Genomic DNA, 19,404 nt, shown 5'->3' with positions numbered 1-19,404 from the left:
TAATTGCAATCTTATCTTCTATATCTGAAATTCTGTCCACACATTGGCTCATTCTGCTGTGTAGACTGTCAATGGAGATTTTCATGTCCTGGAAATCTATTTGCATCTGTTTTATGGATTCCATTTGTTTCTTATATTATGATTCCATCATGTTTCTGAGCTCCTCTCTAGATTTATTAATCATGTCTTGCACTAGGGGCACAATTTCTCCTGTTATCTGAGAAATTATTTCTGATTTCATTTTTTCCAGATCCCCTTTTGTTGCCAGTCCAGTGGGTCCAGGTGGTTGAGTATCAGAGTGTTCCATCTCATTTCCCCTTGGGGTTGCTGTAGGTGATCTGGAAGTCTGATTTTGTGACTCATTTAGGTGTTTTCTCATTTCGACTGGGGCGGTGGGCTGTTAGTGCGTGCACGGATTTCCTCCTCTGAGCTGGGAGAGGTGGGACAGGGGCCAGGAGCAGCGGTAGCGATGGTGACCCAAAAGCCCTTTCCTGTGGGCTGGGAGCAGTGGGAGGGTTGATGGCTGGGAAGCCCCTTCCTCTGGACCAGGAGCAGTGGGATGGCAGCTCAGAAGCCCCTCACTCTGGGCCGGGAGCAGAGGGAGGGATGGTGGCCTGGAAACCCCTTGCTCTGGGGCAGGAGCAGCAGGACAGAAAGTGGCCCAAAAGCCCTTTCCTCAGGGCTGGGAGCAGCAGGAGGGATGGTCACCAGGGAGCCCCTTCCTCTGGTCAAGGAGCAGTGGGATGACGGCTCAGAAACCCCTTCCTCTGGGCTGGGAACAGTGGGACTCAGTACCTTGGTCTGGTGGTCTGGTGTCCTCTGCATCTTTGTAGTGTGGAGCCAGGTGGCTGCCTGTATGCAGCTATATGATTCAGCATCTTAAAGCCCATTATGTTTAATGCCATCAAATGCATTGTAAAAATAGAACATTGAAATCAGATACATGAGAGCTAAAACCAACAAATTGATTCTGAAACACAATGTTGGGGAGCATAACAAGATAGAAGATCCTTCCAGCAGTTTGAAACTTAATGGATCAAAAAGAAGACTATTTAGTTAAAGAAAGTGTATGGGGTTGCCTGTGGAACTGATGTGAGAAATAATGGCTTTGGTGGACAAAATGAGTAGATATGAGCAATTAAATGTGGGCTGATCAATCCAATTACTGCCCCCATAGATAGCTCATATTTTATCAGTGAACTCTCTCTTTCTCTCTCTCTCTCTCTCTCTTTAATAAGAGAACCTATGATCACATTTTAGGAGTCAAACATACAATCAAGAAATTATTCCTTTATGCCAAAAAGCAATATTCGCCCATATGACATTTGAGAAAATATTATACTAGTGTAACAAATCTGAAAATATTTTATTTGCTTAACTCTGTCCATTACAGAGATAGTACAGATGATACTTGGGAAACTTAACTACCAGTGGACCAAGACAACCAAGACAATCTTGTCTCTGGCGTCATGATAAATTATGGCATCTGTATTTACCACAACTACCTGTTAACATGAAGGAGCAATAGTTCTAGAATGAGGATAGATCATGGAAATTACAATGAGGCTCTAAGAACTGATCTGATACAAATCTGCCCCTGGAGTGCTTATAACAAAAGGTAACTCTATTGTTTAAGGATATTAATTCTTTGAAACTAAGGTTTTGTTCTCTTTTTTATTACAGTTGAAAACGTTTATTGATCAGTTCCAAATATCACATAATCCTTCTAAATTAACATTATCATCAAATAATGTCAGTTTGATAAACAATGACCCTTAATGTCATGGATACTGTATTTGCCTCAGAAAGAAATAGTTTATCAACAGCTGGTCCCAGTAATTGGTTCACATACAGCGAGTGTCCACTGCTTAGCTCCACTGGAGGATGTGATTCACATGACTTTAACTACCCATCAGGTAGAAATTAGTCTTTTGATATGGCCAAAGACTTTGCTAAATAATATCCTACCCTGTACATCTTCTCCAGCTTTCCAGGTCTAAAGTGTGTACCAGAAATATTTGACAGAATTGGAACACTTGCTTCCTGTTTTCCTTCTGTGAAAATTAACAAATTGATAATGTTCGGAGCATATAAATCACGTGTTAAACATCACAGAGATGGACAGATGTTCAAGCAATAGGCCATATCTATTCTGAGTTGAAATGCACCACGTCAATCAATTGCTTAGTCATTTAACAGGTAATAGTGACAGAATTTTTATACATTTGTGATTACTAGGGATGCTGTTTCTTTGATTCATTTTAGAAACATAAGTCAAAGCAAATGACACATCATCATGGATAAGAAGCTAACCTACCAGTGAGTTGTTTTCAAGGCTTTTTTTCATGTTCCTGTCTCTCAAATTGTAGATAAAGGAATTTAGCATTTGAAGTACAATGGTATTCATCACTGAAGCCACTGCAGCCTTCCTGGATGAATCAGTGATTGTGGACTCCATGTACAACCCCCAAAACCAGGTCCATAGAATAGGAAAACAAAAGACAAGTGAGATCCATAGGTGGAAAATGCTTTATGCAATATTCCTGAGAACTGCACTCTCAAAATAGAGAATTCAGTGCAGATTAAGAGAAAGTGATCCCAGAGAGAGGAACACCAGCAAATATGCCAGATGCAACATTCATAAGGATCTTATGAATTTGTGTATCAGAACAGGCAAGTTTGATAATCTGGGTAAGTTCACAGAAAAAGTGGGGGATTCTCAAGTCTCTGCAGAAGGACAGCTGCAGCAGCATCAGGCTGTGGAGCAGGGCATCCACAATGCTAGTAACAGAGACAACAGAGCTAGCATACCACAGAGGCGAGGGTTCATGATGATTGTGTACCTGGGGTGGGCGACAAATGGCCAGAAAGCAGTTGTAGGCCAAAAATCCACGGAGGCTGTATTCCAAGAATGTAAAAATGATGACAAAGCCAACTTGAGAGAGTCTTTCCCTCTGATTCTCTGATCGTGTGCTTGTATGCTTACCAACATCTTTGGGACTGTGGTGGTGCTTAAAAAGATGTCAGCCATGGACCAGTTAGAGAGGAAGAATTACACAAGGTGTGGAGGTGGGAGTTAGAGCTGACAGCCAGGATGATGAGCAGGTTTCCCAGGATGGTGACCAGGTACATGGCCAGGAAGAGATTGAAGATGACAGGTTTCTGCCCTGGGCCATCTGATAGTCCTAGGAGAAGGAATTCTGAAGCAGCTGCTTGGTTTATAGATTTCATGCTGTTGAAGAATCTGATAAAAATGGGGTAAATATTAAAATATATAGACAGCAGTACATGGAAATATATTACATACCCTTCTCTGTGGGCACCTTGATCTTTGGACTTTAGCCTCTGAAAATGTGAGAACAGATTCTGTTGTTAATTCTTGTAATCTCTGGTAATTGTTTTTGAGAGAACTACCCATAGTTACACTCATCAAGTCCAGTGCCCAACATTACCATGAGAATAAAAGTGAATGTGAAAATATTTTGTAATGCTCATCACTTTTTAGAAAGGGCTGATTTCTCAAGAGAAGTAGTCCTTGTGGATAGAGTAAATGAGTGTGGATGCAAATATTTAGGAGAACATACCAAGAGGATAGGAGAGGCATAGGCTTTATTTCCAATTTATTTTATACATGCCTTCTCCTTTCTTCACAAAATGAAATTTTAGTAGAATATTTGTCCACACTTCCAAAGAATTGGTAAGGGGCACTCTGTTACCTGGTTGGTTTCAAGAGAAACCGTGATCAGTAGTAACTCACCTGCATATGTATGATGAAAGCTGTGTCAGCAAGTTAAAATAGAATAAAACAGTCACCAGCTCTAAGTCAGGAAACAAAACATCTTGGAAGATGCACAGGTGTTGCCTCATGACAGGTGCAGAGCTGCTGAAAGAGGTGGACACACTTGGATTCCTGAAGTCTCTGCAATCCTGGGGGATCTATATCCAAAGCTCCTCATCAGACCAGCTACTTTTTGATCACTCATCTCAGAGGTCCATATCCTCATAGACCAAATCTATTGAAATGAGCATTTCATAGTAACCTGACTCCCTGAGGCTGTTTGCTGTGTTCTTCTCCATTTAATGGATCTTTGATATAAAATACAGAGCACTTCTTCTAATATATTCCCATGTTCCTTTACGTTACAACTGAAGGCATCTCTATGTAATTACCGTAATTAAATCAGGAAGCTTGATTCCCAACTTAGGTATGAATCTATGTCATATACATGTCAGTACAAACAACATAGTTATTAATATCTCAATTATTATAAAATGCAAGCACTCTGGAGTGTCTTTTTAAATAAGATTGATGTCCCAAAAAAAGATTTGTTTATATTTCACACAGAAGATTTAATCCATTTGTTTGGTCAATACACATTGTGAGAAACACACACAGGACCATTAATCACTGATTAGAATTAAAAACCCAAATATTATCAGTTTTTTCACTATTGTCACAATAGTTTGAATAATTTTTTCACAGAAAGAGATTGGAAGTGGAAGTTATGGGTTGTCTTTTATTTGGGGCTGGCATAATGGCACATAGAGTTACATCCAGCCATTTAATTTGTATATTTATATAGGCTCTCACTAAACTGCAAAATTTCCCAGGCAGTGATCATACTGGAGGTTCTCCTGCCTGAACCTCCCCCACTGCTGGGACTCTGGGATGCATGCACCACCATTCCTAACCTGATTCTTCATTTTTAATAAAGAAAGGTGTTAACTCTATTACAAAAATCACTAAGTGGTAGTACTATGCAAGTGTGTCTATAGTCTCAGCACATAAGGTCAGATTTCAACAATCATTTCATAGGTAGAGGTGGTGCTCCAAGAAACGTAAGTAGATATTTTCATGTGCCTATCAACATAGTTTATAACAGATTTAATGATTTTATACAAATTTATAATTTTCAAGAGAATTATTTGAAATTCATGATAAGATGGTGTTGTGGTATCTTTGTTCACCATCTTTTCTTTTTCATTAATTTTGTTGGTACATTTTAGGTATACAATAATGTATGTCAGTATATTTGTTCACCATTTTAACTCCACTTACTTTAAAATAAAAGAATAACAAATAAAAATAGAAAATCATTAATAGGATTATAAAATAATTTCAAATTTTCCAGGAACCACAGAGAGGACAGTTACATTAAAAAGTAGATAAAATTATCCCTGTGATGAAAATTAAAATTTTAAAAATGCAAACAAGACCCACTGATTGGGTTAACGTCAAAGGCACTATGCATTCATCTCCATGAGCAAGAAAGTAGTTCTTTCTAGGTAAGGACAATCAAAGGCCCAGGAAGGAGATGAGTCTCCAAGAGAAGACACCCGCTTTTTCAGATGATAGATAAATAGATAAATAGATAGGATAGACAGACATATAAACAGAAGTATAGGTATAGATAGTTATAAGCATATATATATATATATATATATGTATATGGTTTGGCAGGCAGGAATATATAGATAAATACGTACTATTTCTCCTTTTTCATTGACTTAATATTTTCACATACTTCTGACATACAGTGTGATGTTTTGATTCTTGCATCCATTAGATAGTGAGCTACCTAGGGTATTAGCCTATCCATTTCCTTAAATAGTTATTTTTTCTTTGTGGTGAGTACATTAAAATTTTTATCTTCTACCTAAATTGAGATATATGATGCATTTCCGCTATTTATAGTCACCCTGTTGTGCCTTGGAACACTGGAAATCATTATGATTTTCATTCAGTAATATGTTGATGGACAGCACCTCCTCACCCCTCCCTCTTATTCTTCCCTGACTCCAGGAAAAATCAATTATTTTGCTCCCCACTTCTGTAAGACCAAATCAGTTACATTCCTCTTATGAGAGATATCATGTTTGTCTTTTGTTTTTATGATGATATAATACTTTATTTATCTTCTTAGTATGTTTGCAATTCATAATAATTACATTCATTTGGGGTAATCTTTACATATACATATTACATCTCAATTACTTTTAATCACTTTTCCCCACCACCCTACCCACTCCCTCTTTCCTCTATTCCTTTCCCCATCTCTAAAATATTTGCCTCCTGTTTCCTAAAATCTTTCATTTGTTTTTCTCCTTAAATATTTTATATTTTGGGTTTCCTATTTAAGGGAAGTCATGTGATAGTTAACCTTCTTCGTCTGATTTACTTTACTTAGTATTATAGTCTCAATACTCAATCATTTTTTCTACAAATGACTCAAATGTTTGTCCCACTGCAGGGGTGGGACAAATATTCAATAACATTCTCGATATGTGGGGCTATTTAAGTGTCTTCTATAATAGTCAATTGGTCTATATGTCTATTTTTGTGCCAGTACCATGATGGTGCATTTCAGTGTAAATTGAAATCTGGGATTATAAAAATATCTTACTTTGGAGTTTATGCTCAAGTTTGGTTTGGCTATTCTAGGTCTCTTCTAGGTTCCTATACATTTTATAAATTTTAGGATTGGTTTTTCTAGTTCGGTAAGTAATACTATTTGTATTCTGATTGGAGTTGCATTGAATTTATATATCATTGGTGGTGATATGGCCATTTTGCTAATATAGATTCTGTCCATCCAGGAACAGATGTCTTTCCATTTTGTAACATCCTCTTCAATCTCTTTCTTCAAAGACTTTACTTTCCATTATACAGATCTTCACATCCTTGGTTAGGTTGACTCTCAGGGATTTAATTCTTTTGAAGCCACCATGAATGAAATTGCTTTATAAAATTTTTGGTAGATTCATTATTGTTGTGCAGGAATACTGTTGATGTTTTATTGATTTTGTATCCTAACATTTTGCCACACTGGTATCTCAAAGGTCTTCTGGTGGAATTTTTTGTTCATTTATATAACAGATATCATCTCCAAATGAAGAGAGCTTGACTTCTTTCTGCCCTATTTATATTAATTTTATACCCTATGATTGTAGATTCAGAACACCTGAAATGCCCAAAATGTCTCCAAGGAACTATGTATGCAAGTTAACTGTTGGCTTGCTGGATGGGTTGGGTCAGGATCCACATCATCAGGCACCAGAAGTCAGGAACCTGAATTCAGAAGCAGAGATCTGACTGGTGGAGAATGAAAGCAACTGTGGACCTTACAGATGAAAAATCAGACTAAAGCCTGATTGTGTTGACCTCAGAGAAATATGGGAGAATAATTAAGAAGAGTGAGTATACCTTTGAGGGGTGTTGTTACAAAGAGAGGAGAGAATGAAATTGTAGTGAGAACAGAATGAGAGTTCTGGAGAGTGTTTTTTTTTTTTTTTTTAGTTAAGAGTAACTCATGGAGCTGGGTGTGATGACACAAACCCAGTGATCCTAGCCACTTAGGAAATTAAGGGGGGAGGAACAAAAATTCAAAGGCAGTCTGGGGAATTTAACAAATAATTTTAAAAATAAAAAATTAAAAGGAAGAAAGTGGTACAGATCAGTGGTGGGGTTACTCACCCGGGATGCATGAAGGCCCCAATTCAAATCCCCAGTACAAAAATACAAAACTATCAAGTTTGTTTGTTATCACCCTCCAAAAACAAAGACTAACTCACACACACTGTGGTACTATAATTGTTATGACATGTGATTAGGATTATGGCAAGGATAGATATGACCATTTTATTGTTCAGAAAAATATGCCCAGAAAAAATCACATAAATGGTATTTATTCATTTGTGAATTGAATAAAAAAATGAACCTAGATTTCTGTCTCAACTCAAAGACAAAGCTAAATACCAGGTTGTATATGTCTAAACTACAAGAAATTGCTCTAAGTGTACTTGTGTAAGTATGCCTTTCATTATTAAGAATTATGGGGCACATTGTGGCATGGTGCTACATGCCTGTAATCCCAGGACTTTGGAAGGCTGAGGAAGGGGGCGGTGCAAATTTGAAGCCAGTCTGAGCAATTTAACAACTTGGAAAGAAACTTTTTAAAAAAATTAACAAAAAGCTCGAGGTATAAAGCAATGTGAAGACCTTGTGTTCATTCCCAGTATGACAAAGTTTATTTTTTTAATGACCACAAACCATGAGGAAAAATTTTGCCAAATTCCACCATATTGAAACTGAGACTTTTTGTGCAAATACTAAACATTTTATAGATGATTAAAAGTGAGCCATATGCAGAGGAGTCTTCTGGGTCAACGTGCCACAGCTCCCAGTCCAAAGGAGGCTTCTTGGTCAATGTGCCACAGCTCCCAGAACAGAGAAGCCTTCCAGATCAACGTGACACAGCTCCCAGTGCCAAGGAGGTTTCCAGGTCTATGTGTCACAGCTGCTAGCACGGAGGAGTCTTCTGGGTCAAGGTGCCAAAGCTCCCAGTGCAGAGGAGGCTTCTGGGTAAACGTGCCACAACTCCCAGCACAGAGGAAGCTTCTGTGTCAGTGTACCACAGCTCCCAGTGCAGAGCAGGAGGGTTCCAAGCCAACATACCACCACTCCCAGCACAGAGGAGGTGAGCTGTGCAGGTGCCAGTAGCACACCAAACCCTCAAAATGACAAGACACATAAACAGACCTCATAATCAGACTTCCAGATCACCTACAACAACCCAAGAGGGAATCAAGAAGGAAGACTATGATACTCAACCACCTGGATTCCCTGCACTACCAACAAAAAAGGATCTGGAAAACATGAAATCAGGAATAATTTCTCACATAACAGCAGAGATTTTGCCCATAGTGCAAGACATGATTAATAAATCTAGAGAGGAAACAAATAAAAAATAGAGATGCTAAGGAACATGATGAAATCCCAACATAGGAAACAAATGGAATCTATAAAACAGATGCAAACAGATTTCCAGGAGATTAAAAACTCCATTGAAAGTCTATGCAGGCAAATGAGCCAATGTGAAGACAGAATTTCAGATATAGAAGATAAGATTGCAATTAGTGACCAGCAAAAGAAAAAATTCTTTAAAATTGTAAGGGACAAAGAGAAATCAATCCAGTAGTAGCTAAATGATGCAAAGAAGAACAATATAAGACTGACTGGAGTCAATGAAGAAACAGGAGAGAGTGCAGATGACATAAAAATACTGTGATGGTAGCAAACTTCCAAAACAGGGGAAAAGAACTTGACATACAGATAAGTGAGACATATATGAATCTAACTAGCCTTGATAAAAAAACTACACATATGCATATAATTGTTAAGATTCCAGAAAGCCAACTGATGAACAAAGTTCTACAAGCAGTTATAGAGTAGAAACAAATCACATACAAATGAAAGCACAGCAGAATTCTCAACACAAACCCTCAAGGCCAGAAGAGATTGGAGTGATGTGTTTCAAGCCATAAGAGAAAACAATCTCCAACCCAGATCGATGTACCCTGCAAAACTAGCTTTCAAAATTGATGGTGAAATAAGAACCTTTCATGACAATGAGCACCTTAGGAACTTCATGAATAACAAACCAGCACTCCAAAAATTTTTAGACAAATTCCTAGGAAAAGACAATGAGGATCACAACCGGCAGGAAGCCAAGCAGAATGAATCCACTGGGCAAGACAAGAAATTAAAAGCAAAGTGAGAGAATCCAAAAAAAAGAAAAAGTCATGACAATGATAACTGAATAAGTATCAGTTATAACCATCAACATTAATGGTCTCAACTTACCAATCAAAAGAAATAGACTGGCAGAATGTTTCAAGAAGCAAGATCCAACAATATGTTGCATACAAGAAAAACACTTAATTCAAGAAGAAACTCACAGGCTGTAAGTTAAAGGGTGGAAAACAATACTCCATGAAACAGGAACCCGAAAAAGGCAGGAGTAGCTGTCCTTTTTGCAGATAAAGTGGACTTCAAACCCACACTGATTAACAGAGATAGAGAAGGACACTACATCCTTATTAAGGGAACAGTACAAGAGAAAGAGATGACAATCATAAATATCTATGCACCAAACACCAGTGTGCCCAACTATATAAAACAAATACTAATGGACATGAAAAATCATATAAGCACTAATACAATAGTATTGGGGCACCTCAATACCCCATTATCACAAATAGATAGATCAACTAGACAAAAAACAAGAAACAAAATACTAAAACTCAATCAAACTCTGGAACGAATGAAGTTAACAGATGTTTACAGAGTGTTCCACTTCACAATATAAGAATACACATTCTTTTCAGCTGCACATGGGTCATTCTCCAAATTAGACCACATATTCACTTATAGAACATGTTTAAGTAAGTGCAAAGGAATTGAAGTTATCCTCTGTGTATTATCAGATCATTGTGCAATGAAATTGGGGATCAATAACAAAAGAACCAAAAAAAATTCATAAACATATGGAAATTGAACAACACACTTCTGGATAACCAATGGGTCACAGAGGAAATTAAAAAAGAAATCAGAACGTTCCTTCAATTAAATGACAATGACAATACAACATATCAGAATCTATGGGACACAATGAAAGCAGTCTTACAAGGGAAATTCATAGCAGTGAATACTCATATTAGGAAAACAGAAGGAGCCCAAATAAACAACCTGATGCTGAACCTCAAGCTTCTACAAAAAGAAGAGCAGGACAAACCCAAAGCCCATAGAAAGGAGGAAATTATAAAGATAAGGGCAGAAAACAATGCAATGGATACTAAGAAAATAATACAAAAAAAATCAATGATGCCAAGAGTTGGTTCTTCAAAAGAATAAACAAAATTGAGAAACTCTTAGCCATCCTTATCAGAAAAAGGAAAGAAAAGGTCCAAATTCATGCAATTAGGAATGAAAAGAATGAAATTACAATGTACACAGGAGAAATCCAGAGGACAATCAATATCTACTATGGGAACTTATATGCCAATAAGATGGAAAACACAGAAAAAATGCACAGATTGTTAGACTTGTATGAATTACCAAAGTTGAACAATGAAGACCTAAGAATTATAAATAACCCTATATCAATCAATGAAATTGAAAACATAATTAAAAAATTACCAAGTAAAGCCCAGGTCCTCATGTCTTCACTGCTGAATTCTACAAGACATTTACAGAGGAACTTCTGCCATTACTCTTTAAACACTTAATTGAAATTGGAAGGGAAGCAATACTCCCAAATTCATTCCTGGAAGCAAGCATCACCTTGATCCCCAAAGCAGAGAAAGACTCAAATGAAAAAGAAAACTATAGGCCAATCTCACTAATGAACAAAGATGCAAAAATCCTTAATAACATGCTGGAAAATAGAATCCAGAAGATCATCAAGAAGATCATACACCCTGACCAAATGTGATTCATCGCAGGGATACAGGGATGGTTCAACATACCTAAATCAATAAATGTAATACACTCTATCAATAGAGCCAAGAACAAAAATCATATGAACATCTCAATAGATGCAGAAAAAGCATTTGACAAAATACAACACACATTTATGATATAAATTACAAAAAATTATAATAGACATTCAGTACCTCAATCTGATAAAAGACATCTCTGAAAAACCAAGACCCAATATCATAATAAATGCTCAAAAACTGAAATCCTTCACACTAAAATCAGGATCAAGACAAGAATACCCACTATCACCACTCCTGTTCAATATAGTTTTGGAAACATTAGCCACAGCAATTAGACAAGAGAAAGAAATAAATGAATAAAAATAGGAAATGAAGAAGTCAAATTGTCAATATTTGCAAATGACATGATACTCTATATATAAGACCCCAAGAACTCCACCAAAAATCTTCCAGACTTAATCACCAAATTCAGTCAAGTAGCTGGATACAAGGTCAACACACAAAAATCAATAGCTTTCCTCTACATGAACAACAGACTCACTGAGAGAGAAATAGGCAAAAAATTCCTTTCACAGTAGCATCCACAATACGGAAATACCTAGGAATCAACCTAACAAAAGAAATCAAAGACCTCTTCTCTGAAAAATATAGCACTTTGAAAAGAGTGATTGAAGATGATATCAGAAAATGGAAAGACATCCATTGCTGCTGGGTAGGAAGGAACAACAGAGTGAAAATGGCCATACTTCCCGAACTGCCATATAGATTCAATGCAATTCCAATGGAAATCCCAGCAGCATACTTTATGGGCCTTGAGAAAATCAAAAATTCATTTGGAACAAGAAGAGACCAGAATATCAAAAGCAATTCTAGGTAACAGAGACATGGCAGGGGGTGCATTACAACCCCAACTTGAGACTATACTAAAAAGGTACTGTGATTAAAGGCAGCATTGTACTGGCAAAGAATCAGACTTGAAGATCAGTGGAGCAGATTAGAAGATGCAGAAACACCTCCAGACACACTCAGTGACCTCATTTTGACAACGGAGCCAAACACCCTCACTGGAGGAAAGACAGCCTCTTTAATAAATGGTGCTGCAGAAATTGGGTTTCAACTTGCCAAAGACTACAACTACACCTATATCTCTCACAGCACACCTAATTAAAATCAAAATGGATTAAAGATCTAAATATTAAAACATAAAATCTGAACCAGCTCATACAGATATTAGGTAGAACCCTTGAAGACATTGGTGTAGGAAAAGATCTTATGAAAAAACCTCTGTTTCCCGTGAACTAACCCAAACAATCAACAAGTGGTATCTCTTCTTACTAAAAAGTTTCTGCACAGCAAGGGAAACTATTAGCAGTGTGAGGAGACAACCCATAATGTGGCAAAAATTTTTCACCAGCAGTCCCTTTATAAAAAACTAAAAATCATCAGACTTCCCAAATTTAAAGACCCAATCCAAAAATTGGCATCTGAAATGAACATACATTTCTCACAAAAAGAAGTAGAAATGGCAAATAAACATATGAAAAAGTGTTCAACATCACTGGTCATTTGAGAGATGCAAATGAAAACAAAGCTTAGATTCCACCTCACCCCAGAAAGAATGGCTGCTATCAAGAAATAAACCAATAACACATGCTGGCAGGGCTGTGGGAAAATAGGAAGCCCGCCCCATGGCTGGTGGGAGTGTAGACTGGTGCAACCACTGTGGAAATCAGTATGGAGGTTTCTCAAAGAACTAGAACTGGAAGTCTCATTTGACCCAGCTATTCCTCTGCTGGATATCTTCCCCAAAGAATTAAAAGAATCATACCACAGTGATATATGTGCACCCATGTTCATAGCAGTACAATTTGTAATAGATAAAAGTTGGGAACAGCCCAAATACCCATCAAGTGGAGACTGGATAAAGAAAATGTGGGGTTTTAAAAAAAAATAAAATGTAGTACTACTCAGCCATAAAAAATTAGAAATTAGAGACATTTATTGCTAAATGGATGCACATTGAAGCAACACTCTCAAGTGAAATAAATAGGACACACATGTGTAAATACTGAATAGTTTCTCTAGTGTGAGAAACTGAAAGTGTAAATAAGGACTCAAAGATATAATAGGTAATGTGAAATAGGAAGAAAAGGGGCAAAGGGGAAGGGGAAGTGGGAAGGGTAGATGTAAGGAATGAAGGGAAAGGAATTAATATGAGGAAATGAAAAAATGGAAACAAAGTCTTTGTAAATAGGGAGCATTGGAGGGGTTGAATGGATTGCAGGGGAAGGGGGAAAAATAAAAACCAAGAGAGTATGTAAAGGTACAAATTTCCAATGATGAATGTCATTATATTGTATATCTATAATGTACCAATAAATGGACCTAAGAAAAGAAATTGAGCCACATATCTAAAAAATTAGCAATTCATATAACTCACAAAACATTGACACAGTACTCTGATTTAAGAATGCTTTTAAGTACACATCAATTTAAAAAGACAAACAGGGTGTCATGGCTTGGTGGTAGAACACTTGCCCTAGCATGTACAAGGTGCTGGATTCAAACCACAAGAGTGACAAAGGAAACATTTTAGAAGCATAGTGCTCCAAAACAGGAAATTTAAATGCCCTGTAATATATGAAAGAGCCAGAATAAGTGAAACATAGAACCCAGTCCCAGCAGAAGCTGCAGCCATGATGGAAGTTTGCGAGTTTGTCTGCTGTGATGGGAGCTCTGTCTTAGGAGAGGGAGATGAGAGAGTTGACAGCAGCAGTGTTCTCTATCTCCTCCTGGAATTCTTCCCTAACTGTGCAGCAGCCTGTTGACTTCTTGTTGAAAGGAGCATTGGAAGCCATGGGCTAGGGCAGGAGCCTGTTGAGGATCTACAGATGCATCTTCCACTTCCAGAGAGGAGGAGAAATGTCATGGTAGCTGCAGGTCCAGAGAGGGGACCAGGGTCACCTGTCACCATTCCCAGGCCTGGCAACACTCTTCCCTTCTGCTGCCTTCAACATGGCAGCAGCACATGATGGTATTTTTTTTAGGATCTGTTTGCAATACCTAATAATCACCCTCATCTTGGGGAATTGGTACAAATACATATCACCTATTAATCATTTTATTTCCCCTTCCTCTCATCTCTCTCCCCTCTCCCTCACCTCCTGATCCCCTTCCCATCTCCACCAAGTCTATGTTCCTGTTTTCTATCATCTATATTTTATTTTGCTATTTATTTTAATTTTGGGTCTTTCATTTAAGAGGAACTATGTGATATTTAAACTCCAGTGTCTGATCTTTTTTTCTCAAAGTGCTTCCATTTTCCTACAAATGACGGAAATGTATCCCAATATTGTTTATACACACACACACACACACACACACACACACATTATATTCTCTATATCCATTCATCTGTTGAGATACATATAGGCCACTTTGGAGATTCAGCTATTAGAGATGTGCTCCTATAATATGGTGTGCATGGATCACAATAATATGATATTCTTAACTCTTTAGGAAGATACCTAGAAGTGCAAGAGCTGAGTCAAGTACAATTTCTAGTTTTAGTGTTTTGAGAATTCTCAGTACTAATTTCCATATTGGTTGTTCTAGTTGATGCTCCCACCGATGATGGAGAAGGGTTCTTTTCCCCACAACACACCAGCATTTGTTGCTTTTTTAGTTCTTGATGATGGCCATGACTTCTGAAATAGGATGGATTCCCAGTATTGTTTTGATTTGCATTTTCTAATGGCCTAAGATACTGTATTTATTTTTTTATGTATTCATTGGCAATTTGGGGCTGGTTTTAAACCTCTCCTCTCTGCCACAGCACACTCGATGGCTGGGTTCCGGAGGCAGCGATGGGGGCAGCTGTTGCAAGCACTGTCTTCACACATTCTTCTGCAGCCACAGCTACTTCCACTGCCAGGTCAGTGGTGGCCCAGGAGAAACAGCCCAAATCATTGCGGTCATCAAGCAGCTACGGCAGCAGCCTCTATGCAGCTGTGGTCCAGAGCCAAGCTGCCACAGAGAGGGGCATCAACAACCAGCAAGTCCAGAGCCATTTCCATCCTGAAGAAGAATACCCACCACCAGCATCTTCTGCCATCTCTCTTCTTTTGCTTCAGCCACACAGACATGGCAGCAAGCATCAAAGAGATTATTAGCAGAAACAAAGGGAGATATCAAGAGAATAGATTCAATTTAGGCTTGATCTATATTTATCCAAATATTATTGTTATGGCATTTCCTGCAGAGAGACTTGAAGGTATACATTGGAATAACATCAAGCAAAAAAGCATTACAAGATATATAGTGTCTTTACAAGCTATATAGTGTATGTGCTGAAACACATAACACCTCAAATTTTCTGCAGTTGCAGATTTTCCATTTAAATAGCCTCTCTTACCACAACTAGAATTTAGTATGCTTTTGTGAAGATCTTGAACATTGGCTAAGGGAAGATGACAATTATCTTGAGGCAATTCACTGTGAAGCTGGAAAGGGTGATATTGGTGAAATGGTTTGTGCATATTTATTACACCAAGGCAAATTTTTAAAGGCGTAACAGTCCCTAGATTTCTATGGGGAAGTCAAAACCAGAAGACAAAAAAAGCAGAAAATAGTCCCATTCAGAGACACTGAATGTTATTAGAGCTACCTGTAAAAGAATCATCTGGATTATACACCTGTGGCACTGTTGTTTCACAAGCTGATACATGAAACTGTTGCAATATTCAGTGGGGGAACTTGCAGTGCTGTTTATGATCTGCCAGCTGAAGGTGAAGATATGGCTCTCCAGTTCAGGGCCACAAGGCAGAAAGGTAAATTTATGTAATTCGAGTTCCCTCAGCCATTGCCTGTGTATAGTGAAATCAAAATTGCTTCCCTCCACAAACAGAAAAAAGGTGATTAAAAAAGGAACAAAATATTCCACTTTGGGGTACATATTTTTTTCATACCTAGACCAGAAGAAGCCTCAGAAAAAGAAAATGAAAGTCCATATGCTTCAAAAATTTATGGTATTTTCAGTACAGAGCACACAGATAATGATAAAGAATCTCAAGGTCTTATTTTAAAAAAGAATGATCTTGACAATGAAAATAAATATATGGCCTATTGAAAAGAAAGACAAATATAAAGTAATCAAGCAATATTTTACAGATTATCAGGGTAACTAAAAATGTTTTCTATATTTTTTTGCTTAAATTCTTTTAATGGTACATTTTAGGTATACAATACATTTACATCTATCATTGGGTGCTTGTACCTGTACATGATGTATCTTGGTTGTTATTTTTCCCCATTACCTCTGTACCCTTCCCCCACTCCACCCTTCCCTATTTACATAGACTGTTTCCAATTTTTTTCTTTTCTCATAATTTTTCCTTTCCCTTCTTTCCTTTCCCATTCCCCTCCCACATCCCCTACCCTTTTTGACCTTTTCTTCCTATTTCAAATTATCAATTATTTGTTTCAATCCTTATTTACACTTTCAGTTTCTCACACTAGAGAAACTATTCAGTATTTACACATGTGTCCTATTTTTTTCACTTAAGTGTATGGCCTCATTATGTATCCATTTAGCTATAATTGACTCTAGTTTTTCATTCTTTATGGCTTAGTAGTACTCCATTTTATAAAAAATAAAACACATCTTTATCCAGTTTCCAGTTGATGAGCACTTGGGCTGTTTCCAAGCTTTAGCTATTATGAACTGTGCCGCTATAAACATGGGTGCACATATATCACTGTATGAGTCTTTTAATTCTTTTCAGAAGATAACCAGCAGGGGAATAGCTGGGTCAAATGGCACCTAATGCCAATTGAAATTCTAAATATATACTTCATAACACTAGAGAAAATCATCCAAAAATTCTTTTGGAACCAGAAGAGACCTAGAATAGCCAAAGCAATTCTAAGCAACAGAAACATGGCAGGGGGTATAATAATCCACAACTTAAAATTATACTATGATGCTACTGTGATAAAAACAGCATGGTACTGGCAACAAAACTGACCTGACAATCAGTGGAATAGATTAGAAGATGCAGAAACAACTCCAGCCATACTCAGCCATCTCATCTTTGACAAAGGAGCCAATGACCCTCATTGGAGGAAAGATAACCTATTTAATATATGGTGTTGGAAAAACTTGATTTCAACTTGTCAAAGTTTAAAACTAGACCCATATCTATCATCATGCAGTAAACTAAGATCAAAGTGGGTTAAAGATCTAAACATTAAAACAGAAACACTAAACTTGCTGGATGTTAAGTTAGGTAAAAATGTTTTTTGATGATGTAGAAATTCCAAACCACCAAGTGGGAAGTTCAGTTAGTTCAACTGTTTAGAAAAGGCTTTTGAGGATTACACAAAAAAAGAAAATTTATAGTCTTAAAACTAATAATGTCACCCCAAGAATAAAGCTATCTTTCATTTTCATAAGGAGACATGCGAGAGAACATTCAGTCTGTTTATTCACAATGTCAGAAAAAACTACCTAAAATTCATCAATATTAGAATGACTCATTTTTGTCACTATACATCACATTAAAAAGGAGAACCATGTAACTTAATGTATTGTTGCTAAACCAGATGACATGTTTTAATACCAGATGCTTAATGAGGAAAATAACAAAATATAGAAATCACTCATCACCTTAAATTTATCGAGGTCACAAAAAGCAAACTAATGCTATGAGTTATCTGAGCATTTTAAAAGGGTGATCAAAAGCCATTAGATTAATAGAAAATTAGTTTTGGGGACAAATACGTAAACAAAAGTCATCAACACTTGGTTGCATTAATCCAGTGTCTATCTCTACTTCTGTATACCTTCAAAGACTGTCAAAATATACTTAGAGTCAATAAACTGGCACATGTACTTTCTCTGCAAAGACCTCTGTTGTACAAAAGAGCCATTCCCCTACTAGTGTTATAAATTCATAGTTACCATGCAAGGGGATCAGGATAGGGAAGTATTATTTGGACAGACACCACATAACTCCAGTCAGAAATATATTTGAGTGACTCCATAGAGAGGTCTATCATCAATGCATTGAGAGAAGAACACCTAGCTTCAGTTTCTGGCCTCCTCTACATATAAAACCTGAGAATCATCCTTGGAAGAAGCACCTCTAAATAAAGTCCTAATCCTTGAAGCTATACATTCCCAATTTCTAAAGTCCTTATAATGAACAACAGCCCTCCTTATAGTCTAAGCATCGTAGCTATAGGGCTCCTTTTTATGAGAAATGAAGGCATTTATTACTGATGAAGTTCAAAATTTTAAATATCACAAGACTGTCTCAAATCGCTGAGGTAATATAATTGTGATAATTTTATAATTAATGAAACTGAGTAGAGTAAATGGTAATATGACCCTTACAGAAGACTGACTGATTTCTCATGACAAGTCTCAGTAATTTCTTCATGAAGTATGAAATGATTGAATTTGCCTCATAGTAAGTGTACATGGTGGTGCATCCCATGTGAATCTAGCCATGAAGATCAAACATGGAAGCTAGCCCCAGATATAAACACCACCTTGATTAAATCTTTCTCTGCCTTGTCCACCTTTTCCAACATTCCCTCTGAGGCTCAGCCATACAGAATTGCTAAAACTGAATGCCTAACTCCGTTGCTACTTCCACAAAGTCAAAGCAACAAGATGGGGTTTAGAGATTGAAATCATTTCTCAAACATCACACCTCTGAATAAACAGCAAAATCAGGGTTGAAATCCACATTGCAAAGTACTCAAACATCATAGATTCAGGCATTTTGGCTCCTTGATATTATTGTAATTTAAACTTATTCTATAATCCAAAGCTCCAGGCCAATGACAAAATCACACATAAGATATTACAACAATGTGACTCCTCAAGGCACTCTTCCTTTCCTTTTTCCTCAAACTGTAGATAAGAGGGTGCAGCATTGGAGGGATCACAATGTACATAATTGAAGCCACTACATTCTTAATGGAGGAGTCAGTAGCTGCAGAATTCATATAGACTCCAAACCCGTCCCATAGAACAAGGACACCACTGAGAGATGAGACCCACAGAGGGAAAAAGCTTTATACCTTACCCCCACTGATGATATCTTCAGAATAGAG

At 37.3% G+C, this 19,404-nt stretch overlaps 1 pseudogene; it reads left to right on the top strand.

Annotated features, from left to right (window-relative positions):
- Positions 1-15,146: 15,146 nt before the first annotated feature.
- Positions 15,147-19,132, top strand: LOC101724221 (phosphatidylinositol 3,4,5-trisphosphate 3-phosphatase and dual-specificity protein phosphatase PTEN pseudogene; annotated as a pseudogene).
- Positions 19,133-19,404: the final 272 nt, after the last annotated feature.

Source organism: Heterocephalus glaber, unplaced genomic scaffold (genome assembly GCF_053883595.1).
Source record: "Heterocephalus glaber isolate CG9 unplaced genomic scaffold, H.glaber_assembly_v1.0 deba00001733, whole genome shotgun sequence".
In the NCBI taxonomy this organism is placed as follows: domain Eukaryota; kingdom Metazoa; phylum Chordata; class Mammalia; order Rodentia; family Bathyergidae; genus Heterocephalus; species Heterocephalus glaber.
Note: the sequence above shows the minus strand (reverse complement) of the source record. Positions and strands in the feature narration are given on the sequence as shown.